Genomic DNA, 12499 nt, shown 5'->3' on the forward strand with positions numbered 1-12499 from the left:
GATTTATTAAGAACAAACCATGCCAAATCAACCTAATTTCCTTGTTTGATAGGTTACTGGCCTAGTGGATAGGAGAGAAGCAGTAGACAGGATATATCTTGATTTTAGTCAGGCTTTTGATGCAGTCCCACATGACTTTCTCATAAGCAAACTAGGGAATTATGGTCTAGATGAAATTACTAAAAGGTAGGTGCATAACTGGTGGTAGTACTGCTGAAAAAGATCTGGATCACAAATTCAATACGAGTCAACAACGTGATGCAGTTGCAAAAAACTAATTTTCTGGGATGCATTAACAGGAGTGTCGTATGTAAAACACAGGAGGTAATTGTCTTGCTCTACTTGGCACTTGCAAAGCCTCAGCGGGAGTACTGTGTCCAAATCTGGGCACCATACTTTAGGAATTTGCAGATAAATTGGAGAGAGTGTCCAGAGAAGAGCAAGAAAAGTGATAAAAAGTTTAGAAAACTTGACATATGAGGAAAGGTTAAAAAAACTGGACATGTTTAGTCTTGAGAAAAGAAGACTGAGGGGGACCTGATAAGGGATGTTAAGGGCTGTTAAAAAGAAACTGTGATGATTTATTCTTCGTGTCTACTGAAGGTAGGACTACTAATGGGATTAATCTGCAGCCAGGAATATTCAGGTTAGATATTAGGGAAAACTTTATAACTATAAGGATACTTCCTATTGGAATGGGCTTCTAAGGGAAGTTGTTGCATCCCCGTGATTGGAGGCTTTTATGAAGGAGGTTGGACAAACACTTGTCAGGGATGATCTAGCATGAGGGGCTGGACAAGATGACCTCTTGAGGTCACTACCAGCCCTACATTTCTGTGATTCTACGTTTCAGTTACTCAGTGTGCAAAAGACCTCCCCAAATAAATACATAACCCTAGGCCAAAACTTCCAAACCCGGTTGCCCAGTGTTAGATTCCTAAATCTAAATTTACATGCCTAGGTAGAAACATGTATTTGGTCTTACATTTTTTTTTTGGCCTGCCTAATACCTTACATCTGACTTGCCAGAATTTGTTACTTTCTATTTTCCTGAGTAGGATTTTACTTCAAACTTTTAAGAGATGTCTTTTATTTTTTCTAACTGCCTCCTAAGTTTTGTGTAGTTCCCTTTTTTTAAGTTAAATGCTACTGAGGTGGGTTTCTTTGGTCTTCTCTCCCCTACAAGGACATTAAATTTAATTACATTAATTATAAATAAATTGCTATTACCAAGCTGTTCAGCTATATTCACCTCTTGAACCAGATTCTGTGCGCCACTTAGGATTAAATCAAGAATTGCTTCTTTCATCAGAGCACAAAGGACACAAAGGACTTGTGATCCAGCTGCAGATCTTGGCATAACATAGAACTGACTCTCTTAACAAAATCCTCTCAAAACAGTTGCATTTTCATACATACAGTAACTCCTCACTTAAAAGTTGTAGTTATGTTCCTGAAAAATGCTACTTTAAGCGAAACAATGTTAAGTGAATCCAATTTCCCCATAAGAATTAATGTAAATAGGGGGGGCTAGGTTCCAAGGAAATTTTTTTCATCAGACAATAGACTATAGTGTGTGTGTTCGTGTGTGTATAAACAAACAATTTAATACTGTACATAGCAATGATGATTGTGAAGCTTGGTTGAGGCGGTGAAGTCAGAGGGTGGAATAGTGTGGGATATTTCCCAGGGAATGCCTTACTGCTAAACGATAAACTACCACTCGGCTGAGCCCTCAAGGGTTAACACGTTGTTAATGTAGCCTCACACTCTACAAGGCAGCTGGAATGGAGGGAGAGGAGACAGCATGGCAGACAGTGACAGAGACACACACCATGTGTGAAAGAGAGACATGCATTGCCCCTTTAAGTACGATGACCCCACTCTAAGTACACTGCCTTTTTAAGTAGATCAGCAAGTTGAGACAGCAGTTGCTGCCAGCAAGCTCCCTCCACCCTGAGCCCTGTCATGTCCCTGCCTTGCTTTGTGGAGATGAGGTACAGGGGTGGGGGGCAGAAGCGGGGGGAAGGGGACACCCTGACATTAGCACCCCTCTTCCCCCTCTCTCTCTGCACAACAAGCAGGAGGCTCCCAGGAGCAGCTCCAAGGCAGAGGGAAAGAGCAGCACACGGCAGCGTGGGGAGGGACAACTGAACTGCCCGGCAGTTGATAGCCTGATGGGGGGCTGCCAGTCCACCCTGGTTCCAAGCCCCCACCAGCTAGCGCCAACGGGATGATCTTCCTGCAAGCAGTGGACAAAGCAGGCGGCTGCCAAACAACGTTATCAGGGAGCGTTGCACAACTTTAAATGAGCATGTTCTCTAATAGATCAACGATGACTTTAAGTGAGGAGTTACTGTATATGAATGACAGCATGTTCTTTTTAGGTCTAAATATTATACAGAGACACTTAGTCTGTGGAGCCTTGAAATATTCAACATCTTTTGGTAACATTTTTTTTAAATTTTATTATATTTATTTCAGTATATAATGATATAGAATGATTCCCTCTCTCCTACAATTTGTTACTCTGGGTGCCTTTGGCATTATTACAACAATAATATCACCTAATAAACAAAAAAGGGCAGCAAAAAAAACAAGAAAAACTCCAACAAATCCCTATCCAGACACAGCCCAAACAGTAGGTCTTTCACTCACCCAAACTCCCATCCCCCATAAATAATCACTCCCAACCTGATCCACCATCTTCAAAACACCCAGGAGAACATGATGGGCCTTACAAAACGCTCTAGAGATCACCAGTCCCATACTGCTCAGGACCAAAGCAGAAGCCTGTTCCACAACTCAGGGCTCCTTACAGAGTATGTTCTACCACTGACCTCTTTTCTATTAAATCATGGGGACTCCAACCATAAGCACTTCTGCTGACTGCAGCAGTATGGTACAGGGAGATAGGCAGTCTTAAGTAGGTGGACCCTAAGCAACTTGTTTGACACCGTTTTTCTCAGACTATTGTGACAGACCCAGGCCAGTGGGGTACAGGAGTCTGGTAGAGGGCAAATATACTGGTCACTGGATGAGTAGTTTTCTGTTCCCTGAGTGACCAGAGCAGGGGCTGCACTAGAGTAACCAGGAACCTGCTAGAACCAATTAAGGCAGCCAGGCTGATTAGATCACCTGCAGCCAATCAAGGCAGGCTAATCAGGGTACCTGGGTTTAAAAAGGAGCTCCCTCCAGTCAGGGAGGGGAGAGCCAGAGGAGAGGAAGTACGTGTGAGGAGCTGGGAGCAAGAGGCGCCAGGAGCTGAGAGTGAGAGGGTGTGCTGCTGGAGGACTAAGGAGTACAAGCGTTATCAGACACCAGGAGGAAGGTCCTGTGGTGAGGATAAAGAAGGTGTTTGGAGGAGGCCATGGGGAAGTAGCCCAGGGAGTTGTAGCTGTCATGCAGCTGTTACAGGAGGCACTATAGACAGCTGCAATCCACAGGGCCCTGGGCTGGAACCCAGAGTAGAGGGTGGGCCTGGGTTCCCCCCAAACCTCCCAACTCCTGATCAGACACAGGAGAAGTTGACTCAGATTGTGGGGAAGATCACTGAGGTGAGCAAATCTGCCAAATAAACGCAGGACCCACCAAGGTAGAGGAGGAACTTTGTCACACTATATTTTATTCTCAGTTGGGAATCCTTTGTGTGGTGAGACTTAAAGGATTTATTTTCACTCATCTACATTAGGAATCCTAAAGTAAGGATGATCCTGAAGGCAGCCTCCATCCTTACGAATTTGTTCCTTAGTACAATGTCACTGCAGGTATTTCCAACATTTGTTCTGGTGTTAATTATTAACCCTTTTTGGGATCAGGGAAAGAGCTGAATGAACAGCTAATAAACATCTTTATGCCATATAGTCCTTTGCTTTTTCCATTTGCCCCCAGATTAAATGAATCTGCCCACAATTAAAAGCAAAGGGACTTATAAGAGTTGGTTCTAGATGTAGCTCAGTTGGTGCTAGCATAAAGTATCTCATTATTAAGTATCTCAGTTTGCCTCTCTCAAAATCTAAAATATGATAAATTGCCACCATCTCAGAGTATCAAATCAATCAGCTTCATTGTATTTTCTTCCCCTAGTTGGACAAAATTAAATCACAGGAAATGGTCATTGCTCCTAAAATCACCTTGTATTCACAAATTCCACTGGACATGCCAGATACTAAAATCAAAACAGTACACACACATGTACCAGCCAAAAAGAAAAGCTCAAAATTCAAAACCAAGACACCAAACCAAAAATAAACAAATTAACAAAACCCACACGCCACACTTTTGTATTTTTCTTTGAGACAGGAATAAAACCCAAAACAAATGAGGATAGCATTGCAGAAACTCCAAGTAATTACATGAATAGGTAAAGTTGATGAAAAATCTGAATGACCACAAAAATGGAAGGAGGCAATGAATTTCCGTTTCTCTAAATAACATACTTGCATCACATATCAGAAAAGAGGATTATGACCCATTCACATACATTATTACCTTAAAGTTAACCTTCAATATTTGGATTTGTGTTATTTTTGTTTCCTCATTATGAATAAAGAAGATCTGGAGATAGTTTTTGTTTGTTTGTTTTAACCAACACACAGTAGGAATAATGAGACAGACTCTCAAGCTGAGGCAAATTGGGATAGTTCCATTGACTACACTGGAGTTATGCTGACACCAGCTGAGGAGCCTGGCCCATTACGACTTGTCTTACCTGCTGCTGGATGAAGAGTCTCGGCAGCCTGGAGAACTAGTAGGATTATGACATCACAAGAGACTGAAACCTAAGGAAGCAAAAAGAGGAAGGGATTTTAGTTAGACTATTTAAAAAACCTTTGATTTTTGTTTACATTATCACCTATTTAACTCTCAATTCCTAATACCCACTCAGGACAATAATTCATTATGAAAGATTCAACACTTCTGCCACAAAAAATTGAGGGCAGAGAAAACTCCGACTGCAATTCTCCAACAAAAACAGATAAAACAAGATTTGATATTTCTAAAACTGGAGGGGGAAGTCTATTTTGTTTTACAGCATGAAGAGCAGCTCCTTTTCTCATTTCTGCTGGTCATTAAAAGGTCTTCCATTGTGTATTTACCACATTCACTTACTGAGAAGTTAAGTTTGACATGGATCATGAAAAAAAGGAGATGAGAAAGAGTTTTATCAAGTGTATTCTGTCTGTAAAGTGCTTTCTGATCCCTGAATGGAAGATACTATATAAAAAGTATAAATGTTTACTAAAAACTACACTGCTATCAGCAAAAGACAAATTGCAGACATGTGCACAGACAACACAGAAGTCAAACTGAAGCTCATACAAATGAAACTACCAACACCAAAGCATCTCTGTTCAGAGAAAACACCTGTTTGCAAAGCACCCCCTACAAGTAAAGAGCTATTCTTCAACAGAGAAAGACAGCCTGCAATTTTCCCCTTGTAGTGACATTTGTCATCGTTTTTTCCTACTACTGTACTTAAAACTTAGCACTACTTATTGTTTAGTAAGAATATCTAGCTGAATAATCTGATTTTGATAGATTAAATTTAAAGCAGTGATATCTTTAGATTAAGCCTAAATTATCCTGCAATGAAGTCTTTGGCAGCATAATTCAGTTCTTGCTTTAGCTTGGGTTTCCTCAACTGCGATAGATTTTTCCCCACTTAATTTTCTCCAAAGCAATTAAAAACTTCTCTTGTCTTTACAACATAAACTGAATCTAGGTAGTTTTAAAAGAACCTCCAAATCACAGTTTGAAATGAGGTGATGCTAGCACTTATCCCTACAATCAGTACTATACTTTCAAGACTGGCCATTGGCAATCAGAGAACTATTTTCCCATAACCAGCCACCGAGTTGGGTAATGCCTATGCCTAGAACATTCAGCCTGATCCCCTGACCATCAAACAACTACTGAAGCAAACAGAGGTCTTCAAAGCCAGAAATACCAAAGAGACTCTCTTGCACCCCAGTTGCACTCAAATAATAATCCAAATGATCAAGGGTACGTGACAGGTTATTAAATCCTCACAGTGAAATTCTCTCAACTACAAATGACGATGATGACAAAACCTGAAGTCAAATCACAATGCAGCAAGGCTCATAGGAACTTCACTGCGAATGAGTGGCATTGGATAGCTCCTCACTCAAGATGCCTGGATGAGTGCTTTTACCACACCTCAGAATACTGCCTTATGTTAACTGCATTAACTGCTGCTAAATTTTCCTAGTACGTTCAGGCAGCATGCACCTGCAGAAAGTGACTGCATCAGGCAAGCCTGAACATTAAATTGATGTCAAAGGATGACATCAGCACACAGTTGCAGTGAAGCACATCCAGCTAAAAGGTTAACCCTCGCTCAGTATTTGGGATAGTTAATCATCTGCCTTTTTCTTAGGTACTTTTATGGTCTTCATTCCGACAGTAGTCGAGAGTCTATAAAATCCAAGTGCTTTTTGAAGGGGCACTCCCAGCTGGAGCTCTCAGAGTTAACACGATATTACACACATGTCCCTGCCTATATTAGTGGTTTACAATCAGTTTCCTTTAAAAAAAAAAAAAAAGATTTCTCGCTTCCCTTTCACTATATGTAAGACACTCAGAAGCAGGGGAAACTGACTGACTATCTAAAGGAAACAGTGTTCATGATTATTCACATAGTGCTGTCAAATGTACATAAAGCAAACAAACAAGAACTAGAGACTAATCTCTTTCAATTGTAATAATCATAGGTGTTTCCTGTAATACTAAGAGATTGGAAAAAAAAAGACTGTCGGGTGCTAACGGCATACATTTACGCTCTCTTTAATTCATCTTTTTCTCATGTAGGATGTAATTATTTATTATTCAGAAAGCAACGGTACACCACATGTGCTATAAACTTTTTCCATACACAGGAAGACCCAGACCCTGGCTCTAAGAGCACACATTCTAAAGTTCTAATCTACTTATTGTTTTAGGTGGATAACATGCAGAATGCTAAGACCTCCTATTGGGATAAACAGAGAACTGAAATCACTGTAAAGCCTGTACTAAAGACCATCTTTATTAAGCTACTGCACATCTTAGAAATTGTTCCAAAGTATTCCCAAATGTTCTAAATACAATTCTCCTCCTCCTTTACGAGAAAGCGGGGTCTGTTAAGTAACAACTTTTTCTTTTTCTTCTTTTTAAAAAAAAAATGTTCATGCCCTTTGCAGAGGAGGAATATCTCCCATGTACAAGTTATATACGAAACTGGGTCCTTTTTAAGACTTAGGCCAGAAAAACCTGTAAGGGTATCGATGGACAACAAGAAGTGATCACCGTTAGAATGAGGTAGAAAATCTAATCTCCACTGTGGCTGGTATCAGAGAAACTCAGGACAAAGTCATACCTAGGGTTATATCAGCTTTGCATTCAGAAAGGAATCTGAATCAGCATGTATGAAATATGGTATGCAGGTGGCACACTGGGACCACTGCTAATTGCCCAGCCCAAGAGCTGGACTGTACTAGTAAGGCATGTCATAAAGATATCTGTTGCATATCTTTGCCTTTGAAGGGCTTCCCTTGTCAGTCTGGAACGGTTTGAGACTGTCCCTTTTCCGAAGCACAGAAAGTAGATCTTACAAACTAGATAAAGGCCTTTTACCTGCACTATGACAATGGAAATCAAATGCTCCTGGAGAAAAAAACCAGGCAAGAATGAAAACTGAAACTGACAGCTTTATTTTATGATGCCTGAAGACTACCTGTGAATTTGATAAATGACTTAGTGTAGGAACCACCCCTCAATTTTAGGTAGTACCCAGTAAGGCCAAATACATCTTAATAGAAGAGCTAGGATTTTTGGTGGGAAGGTTTGCTTTTTTCCTCCAAAAGGGGCAGGGTGAGGGGCAGTAGGGATGGGTAAGACAGAGATAAGATGTAAAAATACAAATACTGTTGGCATAAGAGTTTATTAAGTTCAATGTTGCAGAGGACAAAATCCTCTCATATATGTACTATTTTCCATTTTGTACAAATCACAGTTTTATTATGAGCCTCCTGCACACTCATTCATAACAATAAAATGTATTTGGGGAAGGAATTAACTAACTTTTGCTGGTCTCAGGTGGTTGTCTAAGAGAGGTTTTTAACATAGTTCTTGCTTCTTTGTATGAGACCAAACAAAGGTACAATGGAATAACTAGTAGTTATTATTTTATTAAAATCATTAGACCTATTTTCTGCAACAAAATGGGTAAATGCTAGGCCTCACATGCTTGAGAAACAGCTTTGCTTCTAGGACCTCTTGAACTTGTGGCTTCACAAGTTTACTTAACTGTGTGTGTTTTTACAAGAACCTAAACAATTAAACCCCTTCTAGAGACTCTCTTTAAATTGTCAAAAAGCTCATGAGAGTTGATGTTTTGCAAGATGCCACCATAGAAAACAGGATATGCTGCATTGTCTTAGACTTCAACAGCAGAATGTGCTACACATGAACACCTACTAAATTTAGGCAGCTCTTGTTACTCCAGCCAGTCTGATTTGAAACTCGCGTTGTTTTCTCAACAGTACCCACAAATACCTTTTGTTATGCAACTACAGATCTGTTCATTCATTGAACTGATTCGGGACAACTCTTTTACGACTGAAACCTAAGCAGATCTACATATAAGTTACTGTATGGTGGACAGGAAAATGAAACTTCTGGCCTCATCTACATACAACCTTGCTTTAGTTTAATTAACCCAGTTCACACCCTTGAGTGGACACTCTTATTTCAGTTTAACGGTGGCTTGTTTTGGTTTTGCTTAAAACTAACTTGGACTGAAATAAGCCTGGTTTAAGAGTCTCAACATAGCCTTTTTTTGCATTGATTTAACTAAATTGGTTTAAAAAAAAAATCACACCTCAAATTAAACTGGTACAACTCTGCATGTAAATAAGTCCTTATCTGCAAGAAAAAAATAGTGGTTTAATTATAGTAGTTTAACGATAATACTTGGCACTCTCCTGCAGAATCAGAGCTTTGATAATGTATTATATATATAAAAAAAGCGTCCAGCTCTTGCGAAGATAATGTTTTGAATGCAGACCAAGCATAACCAAAGTACTGCTGACTGCCTAAGTCCGGAGACAGCTACAGTGCCCTCTGCTGTGGTCATGAATATTTTCAGGCTGGAGCAAAGAATAAACACACTGCTGTTCAGAATCTTGCAGGCCAAAGTGAAACTGATGATCAGGTTAGTTTCATTCTGCTGTTGCTGGCTTGAGAAAGGCAGAAGCTATTCACTGGAGGAGAAATTAGAAGCATCAGAAACTCATGGAGGTTGATGGGGGGAAAGGAACAGAGAAATAACATGTTTTTCTCTTGAATATATTTGAAGGTCCCAGCTGCGAACACTTCATCACTTACATATCTAGAGATGGATATAAAAGAAGTGGTTTCCCAAGCAAAGTTCAGGGGCAGCACTCTATGAGGAGTTCTAGAAGTGTCTTCAGACTTGTTGTGATGGCTGGACAAAGAGGAAATAATGAGCTTCTAATTAGGTCTTGGCCCCTGGATCTAACTTATGCAGTCTCCTCTCATCTTACTATCAGTCTCTGGCTAATATCTGGTACATTTTCTAAGATTGTAGATACACGAAAACAACAAGGAGTCCAGTGGCACCTTAAAGTCTAACAGATTTATTTGGGTACAAGCTTTCGTGGGAAAAAATCCACTTCTTCATATGCGAAAGCTTATGCCCAAATAAATGTTAGTCTTTAAGATGTCACCAGACTCCTTGTTGTTTTTGTGGATACAGACTAACACGGCTACCCCCTGATACTTGCCACCATGTAAGGCACTGTAGATACACAGCTACTCTGTAGACATTCTTGCATCATGTAAACGGTTTCCACCGTTACAGAAAACATCATATGTGCAGGAGCACTGTACTTTACAGAGCAGCATGACTCTTTATACATGGTTCTATAACAGTACATTAGATGTTGCTAATTTTCAAACCAAAGCAGCCTATTCATAAAGCTCTGGGTTTCCGTATAGGCAGAACCATACTTTTGAAAAGTTTGAATATTCAACAACAAGCATCTCCTGACCTTAAGGCTTCTGGAAAGTTACAGTGAGAAGACTGAAAACATGACCCAAAAGGCTCAAAAAACCAGGAGGCAAATAAAAAGCTTTTTATTTTTTATTTTTTAAAGCATGAATTTTAATCCAATCTCATGATTCCTGAGGCCTAACTCTTGAATGCTTGGAGTTGTCAGTACTTAAGTTGCCAGGCTTGCTCTGGTTTTCTGGGGAATCCCAGTGTGTTTTGTGGAAAATGGGGGGGTTTGTCCTAGTTTCGTAATCATCGACCCCGTCTCCTGCATCTCTTCCATCTCCTCCCCTTACATTTTCCCCACCACCTACCTTGATGGAGGGCACCCTAGTTCATGTATTGTATTTATATTCTAAGAGACTAAGGCACAGAAAATAATGAGCCTGATTCTGTTCTCTTACCCTGGGTTTAAATCATGAGTAATTCCTTGAAAATCAGAAGAGATACATTGGTGTAACAGAGCTGATTCAGACAAAATATATGTATTTCAAACTGCTGTAGTATTGTAGGGACCTCAAAAATACGACTTAAGCCCATTAAAAGGACTGACAAATAAGTCCATCAGATGAATTAAAATGGAGTCTAGCGACACGCAGAATACTTTTTTTCAAATGCAAAGAAATAAAGCTTTGTGGCTTGTTTTCACTGCTCCAGCAGTACCATTTCTCAACATAAAACTGAGGAGCACTCCACAGAGAGAGGGTTGCAGAGGCCCTCGGGGGCCCAGCCCAAACCCTCAACCATCACAAGTCACCATGAAATCTTAGAAGTGTCAGAGCCTGAGCAAGGTCCTTGGGTTCCAAGAATGTTCCAAACACAATCCATGCCCCCCAAAAGCACAGTTGAGCATGGAAAAAGCAGGCAAGTAGAATTCCTTTCACCACCCTAGAAAGCAGTCTTGCTACCAAGGTCTGCAGCAGCTGCAGGCAACAGAACTGCTTTCCAGTTAGTCAATAGCGAGCTTGTTGCAGTAATGCAGCTATAAAGGCATGAGTCATAGTACTGAGAGCAGAGTTCAAGAGGAAGGTTTGCAGGCTGGTGACATTCCTATGGTGTTTACTATTTTAAAGAGCCCAGTTAGAGCCAACACTGGATTGTCCAAAGTCAGCCCACAGTCCAGGAACACACTATGCAGGGCCAGTGCAACCATTTAGGCAACCTAGGTGGTCACCTAGGGCACTGGGATTTGGGGGGGCGCCATTTTTTTCAGCAGAGACCACTGCGGCCGGATCTTTGGCCACCCAGGTTGCCACCGGCATTTAGGCGGAGGGAGCTGGGGCAGGGGAGTGCAGGGAGGGCCGCCTGCAGCAAGTAAGGCGGGGGGGGGAGGCTGCACACAGGTGAACTCCCCGCCCCAGCTCACCCCTGCCCCGCCTCCTCCCTGAGCACGCTGTGGCCGCTTCACTTCTCCCGCCTCCCAGGCTTGTGGTGCCTAAGCTGATTGGTGCCGCAAGCCTGGGAGGCGGGAGAAGTGAAGCAGCGACGGCGTGCTCAGGGTACTCATGCTCGGAGCAGGGGTGAGCTAGGGCAGGGAGCTGCCATGTGGGGGGAGGGGCCTCAGGGCGGGGGTGCGCAAGGTGGAACTTTCGCCTAGGGTGCGAAACATCCTTGCACCGGCCCTGACGCTATGGGCCAAATCTTGCTTACTCTAGACATCCAAGAAGTCGCACTGTAAACTTGGGGCTACTTGCCTGAAGTAAATGGGAAAACCTGGGTAAGACAAGCAGCATTTGACCTTAAGCCTGGGCATCACCTCATCCCCACTAACACATCTCCCTGACTATAAGAGTGGAGGCTTAGCAGCGGCCCCTCACTCCCCACCTGCTGTCTGAGCCAAACAGCATAATTTTAGATTTGCTGAGATTTAGTTTAACATTGTATTTTATTTTAAATAAAATTGGTGGTTTGAGCAAGAGGAGACTTAGTCACTGAGTGTCTTTCTGAAGACTCAGACAACATCAAATACTGCAAGTACCATATTATTAGCCAGCATTACATTCTCAATTTTCAGTCCTTATTTTTAAAATAGTGATACATATCCTCATCTACTGTACATCACCACAGCCCCAGTGAATTCAATGGAAGCACCTTGATTCACAATGGCTACAAATCTGGGCCCAACATTATTTATTAAAAAGAAAGCCAAACCATTTTTGCCATTGTTTTGATGAGAAGAATTTATCCCCACCCTCCCCCAAGGTTCTTGGGTGAACAGCAACTACTTCAGGAAACCATGTTAATAAAAATAAAGAGAGAGATATTACACTGAAAAGACTTTTAAAGACTCACTTACTCTGCTCCAGAATGGACACTATTAATATAGAAGACAGCATAAACCTATTCACAATCCCCCTAGAAGTGTTACATTCTGGAGGAGTCTATCCAAGTCAACAGACAAGAACCTCTGCTGGCCTGTACATT

At 41.4% G+C, this 12499-nt stretch overlaps 1 protein-coding gene across 10 annotated transcripts in view; it reads right to left on the reverse strand.

Moving 5' to 3' along the window:
* Positions 1-12499, reverse strand: part of BBX (BBX high mobility group box domain containing) — a 198743-nt gene that overhangs the window by 104645 nt on the left and 81599 nt on the right. For 7 of the 10 annotated variants that reach the window (XM_039483998.1, XM_039484056.1, XM_039484038.1 and 4 more), the window contains exons 1-2: positions 12372-12497; positions 4712-4781 (exon numbers count right to left, since the gene is read on the reverse strand). The gene's annotated coding sequence lies outside the window, so the exon portion shown is untranslated. Of the gene's footprint in view, positions 1-4711; positions 4782-12367; positions 12498-12499 lie in introns of those variants that run through there. The other 3 variants (XM_039484007.1, XM_039483983.1, XM_039484027.1) reach the window with 2 other exon arrangements.

Source organism: Mauremys reevesii, linkage group 1 (genome assembly GCF_016161935.1).
Source record: "Mauremys reevesii isolate NIE-2019 linkage group 1, ASM1616193v1, whole genome shotgun sequence".
Taxonomy (NCBI): Eukaryota; Metazoa; Chordata; order Testudines; family Geoemydidae; genus Mauremys; species Mauremys reevesii.